This window comes from Cornus florida, unplaced genomic scaffold, assembly GCF_030987335.1.
Source record: "Cornus florida cultivar Cherokee Brave unplaced genomic scaffold, ASM3098733v1 CherokeeBrave_3.0.0_Hap2_Chr08, whole genome shotgun sequence".
Classification (NCBI taxonomy): Eukaryota; Viridiplantae; Streptophyta; class Magnoliopsida; order Cornales; family Cornaceae; genus Cornus; species Cornus florida.
The window spans coordinates 93,080,854-93,087,164 of record NW_026775578.1 but is presented as its reverse complement, the minus strand read 5'-3'; the positions used below and the strand labels follow the sequence as shown (position 1 = coordinate 93,087,164).

General features: G+C 37.8%; 1 pseudogene; it reads left to right on the top strand.

Moving 5' to 3' along the window:
• Positions 1-2,780: 2,780 nt before the first annotated feature.
• On the top strand, positions 2,781-2,879 carry LOC132272070 (small nucleolar RNA R71; annotated as a pseudogene).
• The last annotated feature ends 3,432 nt before the right edge of the window (positions 2,880-6,311 follow it).

Genomic DNA, 6,311 nt, shown 5'->3' with positions numbered 1-6,311 from the left:
AAGAGTTCGATCGATCAGACAGAGAGCAAAAGTATGGAGGTTTTTGGTTCAGAAAATTGGTTAAGTGTTGGAACATGAGATCGATCAAACTGGGAAGTTGGATCGATCGAAGAACTTTTAGATCGATCTTGGAATGTTTCGAATGATCAGACTGAGTGCTGAAATATGCAGGTTGATGCAGGCTCAAAATTTTTCTAAGTGTTGAGTCATGAGATCGATCGAACTTGGAAGTTGGATCGATTGAAGGTCTCTTGATCGATCTTGGAGTTGGTTCGAACAATGGGACAGAGAGGTGATTTGGATGCAGGTTTCTGCAGGTCGAAATTTTTTCTAATTGTTGGATGCAGAGAGGAGTTCGATCGATCGAACTCAAGTTTGAGATCGATCGAACTATGCAGAATGCTCAATAATAACATGAAAGCTTATGCAATCCTCACCAAAGTTCCTTGAAATGCATATGAACCAAAAACAAGTATCTAGACTTCGCAAGAAATGAAATGAAAGATAGAAATGGGGGAGGAATAGGGTTTTGACACCCTACGAATGCTTTTGCTAGTCTTTAACGTCTCTAGTAAAACATTGGGTTCTTTTAGCCCGGATCAAAGATCTTATAATGCATCCCCTCCTTGTTGGGGTGATAGATGCTTTGAACTCCTCCCAACAAATGGTTCTTTGAAGAACTTGTTGGATCAAGCTCCAAAGAAATCTTTGGTCCCTTGTCTATGCAATTACAACCTTTGGGCTTCCATGCCCTTTTAAAGCAAGAGTTTGAAACAAGATTTTGAGAATACAAGGTTGAAGATGATCCTTTAGAAGTTTTGGTTTTACACAAAAGCTCATTTCCTTGGCGTTGAAGATCATGACATTCATCTACAACATTAATTTCTCCCTCATATTTGTCAAATGAATTGGGTGTGGGATTAAAGATATTCAACTTCACCTTCATGTAGCCAAATGAGATCTTCATTATCCCCGTCCTACAATTGATGTTGGCATTAGCGGTTGCCAGGAAAGGACGGCCAAGGATAACGGGAATTTGGCTCTTAGGATTGGGAACCGGTTCCGTGTCTATGACAATGAAATCAACCGGGAAGAAGAATTTGTCAATCTTTATCAAAACATCCTCAATTATACCTCTAGGCTTCTTAATGGATCGATCGGCAAGTTGCAAAACTACCGACGTCAGTTTCAATTCACCTAAGCCCAATTTGACATAAACTGAGTATGGAAGAAGGTTAACACTTGGTCCTAAGTCAAGAACGCCCGATTAATGATATGATCACCAATAATGCATGATGTAGTGGGTGAACCGGGGTCCTTAAACCTTGGAAGAGTGTTATGTTGCAAAATTGAACTTACTTGCTCGGTCAAAACCACTTTTCTTGGTGCTTGGCTCTTGTTCTTCCGCTTTTGGGTGCACACGTCTTTCAAGAATTTGGCATAAGCTGGAATTTGCTTGATTGCATCCAATAGTGGAAGATTAACTTTCACTTGCCTAAACATTTCCACGATTTCATTGGTTTTTGCCTTTGCTTGTCTTTTGAAATGGATTATTTTAAGGCATCCGGAAATGGAACCTTTGGTTAAAACACTTTTTCAAAATTTTCTTTTGAACTCTCTTCAATACAAGAAGTTTTCAAATCATTTTTCAACAAAACCTTTTCAACATCATTTTTCAAAACTTCTTTTTCAAACACATCTTTTAAGACTTTCTCATTTACAAGATCATGTATATACAATGAAGGAGGAATGGGATGTGAAACGGGACGGGTGACAACTTGAGGTTGCACCGGTTCACTCTCTTCATTGGACATTCCAACTTAATTGTGCACAATCCTACCACTCCGCAAGGTAGTCACCGCATTAACATGTTCAATGGTGTGGCCTTCCGATGAGGAATGGGTTTCCACAACACATTGTTGCTTAGGTGGGGCATTTATAAGCATCTTTCCTTTCTTTCTCGCATTGAGAGTGCTTGCTATTTGCCCTACTTGGGTTTCTAGCTTCGCAATAGATTGAGAGTGAGAATGAAGCAATTGAGTATTAGCCTCTAAAGTGCCCAAAGCATTCAAAACTTTCTCTTCAAAGGCTGGACTTCTAGTATTACCTTGGGAATAAGATTGGTTGGGAAAATGAGAATTAGCAAATTGATTCCTTTGTGATTGATAGGGTCTATAACCTTGGGATCCTTGGTTTTGAAGTGGATGTGGAATGTACTTCCCTTGAAAACCGCCTTGGGAAGGGTTTGAGCCTTCTCCTTGGTTTTTCCAAGAGAAATTCGGATGATTCCTCCAACTTGGATTATAATGAGTACCATAAGGATTGTTCCCTTGGTCATAAAAGCCGCATTGACTTGTTCATTAGGTTCACTTTGCACTTGTCCGTGAGGACAATGAGAAGTAGAATGAAGAACACTAGAACAAGTCATACATGTTTCATTTGATGCACGATGAGAATGGTTAGGGAAGGAAGATACTTGGTTCGCCGAGTTTTGGTTAATAAAAAATTGATCAAACCTTTGAGATAAAGATTTCATTTCTGCAGCTATTTCATTTGAATGGTCGACTTAATGTAAGCCAACACTCTTCCTACCTTGTGAATTTCTACCATTCTTGGATGATAGTGTTCTATGCAAAGAATTTTCACTCATGCTTTCATAGAGACGCCACACGTCATCCTCATGCCTATCAATGTATGAGCCACCCATGGAAGCATCAACCATAACCTTATAGTTGTCCGATAAGCTCTCAAAGAAGTATTGAACTAATTGCCATTTGGGCATGTCATGATGTGGACACTTCCTAAGCAATTCATTGAAGCGTTCCCATGCCTCATGAAACGTTTCTCCATCCCCATGTGAAAATTTTCGAATTGAGGTTCTCATGGCATTGGTCTTAGAAACTGGATAGTACTTTTTTAAGAACTCTTGTTGCATTTCTGCCCAAGAAGTGATTGAAAAAGGCCTAAGATTGTTAAACCAATACTTTGCCTTATCTTTTAAGGTGAATGGAAAAGGTTTGAGTCTTAAAACCTCTTCCGGCATGTCCATATATTTTACGGTGGAACATACTTCAAGAAACTCATCCAAATGCTTATAAGGTTCTTTACTTGGAAGTCCATGATAGTTAGGAAGCATTTGAATGGTTTGTGGCTTAATTTCATAATGATGTTCTCTAAATGGGGGCAATTGGATGCATGTAAGTGCATTATACTCATTAGGCACATAATGGTCTCTTAAAACAAGAGGTGGATTAGCTACTTGAGGTGCAACATGAACACCTTGGTTTTGAATTCCTTGATTGTTAATGGGAGGTTGTGGAGCATACATTGGCCTTGGCATTCCATATGGAACTTGGCCTTGTTGTTGTGGTGGTTGGTGAATGAATGGCCTAGGCATGCCTAATGGTACTTGTATGTTCTCATTGTGCACATTAGGATGAAGGATACCTTGTTGGTCTATGTGACCAAGGTCCTCAACATGATTATCATTATGGTCATCCATTGAAAGATTGGCTCTATTTGAACTTCCTCTTCCCCTAGGATTTCTAACGATAGATTTAAGATGCAAATCAAGAGGGACAATAGTTGGTCTCAATGAACGATGCCCATGCATGCACAATGCAAAACACAACAAACACAAAGAATGACAAACACTACGCCTTCACAACAATGCAATTAGACTTCTTCCATAAACATTTAATTCATACTCCCATGCTTTAACAACAATGATGCAAGACAATTAAAAATAAGCCTCCATGCGGGCCGATGACTTAACTAAGGGATTGAGTAAAGAAAATCTCACAAAGGTCCTTTAGCACTTCAACTCCAAATTTAAAGCTTAGCTTAGCAATTTTTAAAATTTTTTAGCTTTTTACTTTCTTTGCTTGCTTGAATTAAATGCTTGATTGTTCCTTTGCTTGCTTCCTCTCCAACAATACACCTAGTTAAGTAAGAATAACACAATAATTAACCAAAAAGAAAAATAAAAATAAAGTAAAGACACGATCAAAAGAGTACTAATCCTAATCAATTCCACAAATCCGACGTTACCAAATCTAATCAACAAATCACCGGCAACGGCACCAAAATTTGACAGACTATTGTGGTCGTTCCTACATGCCAAATTGATGTAGTGAATGTGTGGTTCAAGAAAAGCCTTTTGGGTTAAGTTTAAATTTATAAAAAACACTACCAACACTACTACTAACGTAGCAAGAGTGAGTAGGGATCGTCCCAAGGGATTATGAGGATCGAGCAATGTCGTGGAATCACAATTAGAGCTAGTAGGTCGAGTGATCAAACAATTGGTTGGTTGGTTGATTAAAGAGCAACTAAATTAAACTAAGTAATAGCAAAAGAATGCAATTAAGAGTAAGTAAGAGAGAGAGAGAGAGAGAGAGATCTTGGGGTTTAGAGATCACCACCAAGCAATGCATTTCTATATCATTGACAAATGATTAATGAGGGCAAATGGTGTGTTGCAATATTGGTGTGTGTGTGTTTGGTTGATTCAACAAGCAAGGATGACTAGTTAAGCATGTATTGTCTAAACATCATGTGAGAGGCACAATATATCTAAGCAATGAAGCATATATTGTCTAAACAACATGTGAAAGTCACAATAAATCAAAACAAGTCATTAATTATTTCATTAAGCTCACAATCCAAATACAACACAAGGATAGAGACATATGCTAATTGTATTCAAAAGCTTGGATCATCAAACAACAAGCATAGATTGTCCTCCCATTTAACACTATACTACAACTACACTACATCTACACTACTAGCATGAAAATAAACTAAGGGAGAGGCACAATCTATCAAGAGATAAGCATGAACCATCAAGAAAATCACAAAAGCACTCCTTTAAGCACTATGTTTTGACAATCTCCAAATCTATAGCATCAATACACATAGACATGCATCAATAACACAAAATCTAGAGACAAACATATGAACATCTATTCTAGCATACATAGACATATGGATAGAATGAAATGATCAATTGGAAGCATTAAACCACATAAATCATTGAATAAACAAGATCTATATATATCAAAGTGTCAAAACATCAATTACAACACTAATCCCTCAATAATACACAAGATTAAGATATAGAAAGCATGCTTGGGGCTAACTCTAGCCCCAAAAGGATGTCTAGCCACTTATGGTGATGATGCTCCAACCCTCAAGGGCTAACTCCATGGTTGAAATCTGCTCCTTGTTGATGAAGAATTCCTATGGTGTCTCTAGCTTTCTCCTCTTCTAAGCTTGCTCTCCAAGAGATGATATGAAAATAAATGTTGGCTCTCTTTTGTAAAAGCAATCCTTATCCTTATATAGGTAGGTCAAAATGACACCCAAAATGAGTTGGGGTCGTGCACACAATATTCCCTAATGATTAGATAAAGGACAACTTTCAATGAGATGGAATTTTAACTTTTTTGCACTGGAGGAAGTTCGATCGATCGAACCTTGAACTTGGATCGATCGAAAGTAAGTGAGATCGATCGAACTTAGGCTGGATCGATCTAACTGGCTGAGCTTTTTGGAAAAAGAAAAATCTGAGATATTTAAGGGAAAAGGACAAAAGTGGTTAGTGGGTGGTACAGCTATGGATAGGATCAATCATTTGAATAAGGACAAAAGTGTTCGATCGATCGAATGATGGTGTTGGATCGATCGAACTTTTGGAACTTTATGCTTTTGGGTCAAGGCTTGAATCTATCTAAAAGTGCTGAGATCGATCATTGTTCGATCGATCGAACCATGAACTTGGATCGATCGAACTTTGCTGCTTGCCACCTTTGGCTTCATTTGCTTCCTTCTTTCTCCACTTTGCTCCTTTCTTTGTTTAATCCCAGAATTGCTTTAATTAAGCTCTTATTTGGCGGAGTTAGCTTATTTTCGGGATAAGTGCCTGAAAATGGAAATAATGCGAAATCAATCTAAAATGGTAAAGTAAGATTGATAAAGGTACTAGAATGCCTAAGCTTAAGGGATTTAAATACGCATTTTTCAGTGCTCATCAAGTATCATGTTTCAACACTAAAATTATAAATATATGTGTGGCCTCACTGGAGTCCCCAAATAAAAGTAAATGTTTGAATAATTGATAAGGAAATATTGGACCCTTTAATAACAATAGATAAGAAAAGCTATAAGATTAAATCTGCTCTGGGAATTGAGAACTCAAGGATTTGAATGGACCTGAGATATATTTACTTGGTGACCACCAGATGATGAAAATCTCAACAAGTCATTGGTTGCATGTTCTTCTAGATATGGCTTATACATTGTTTGGAATA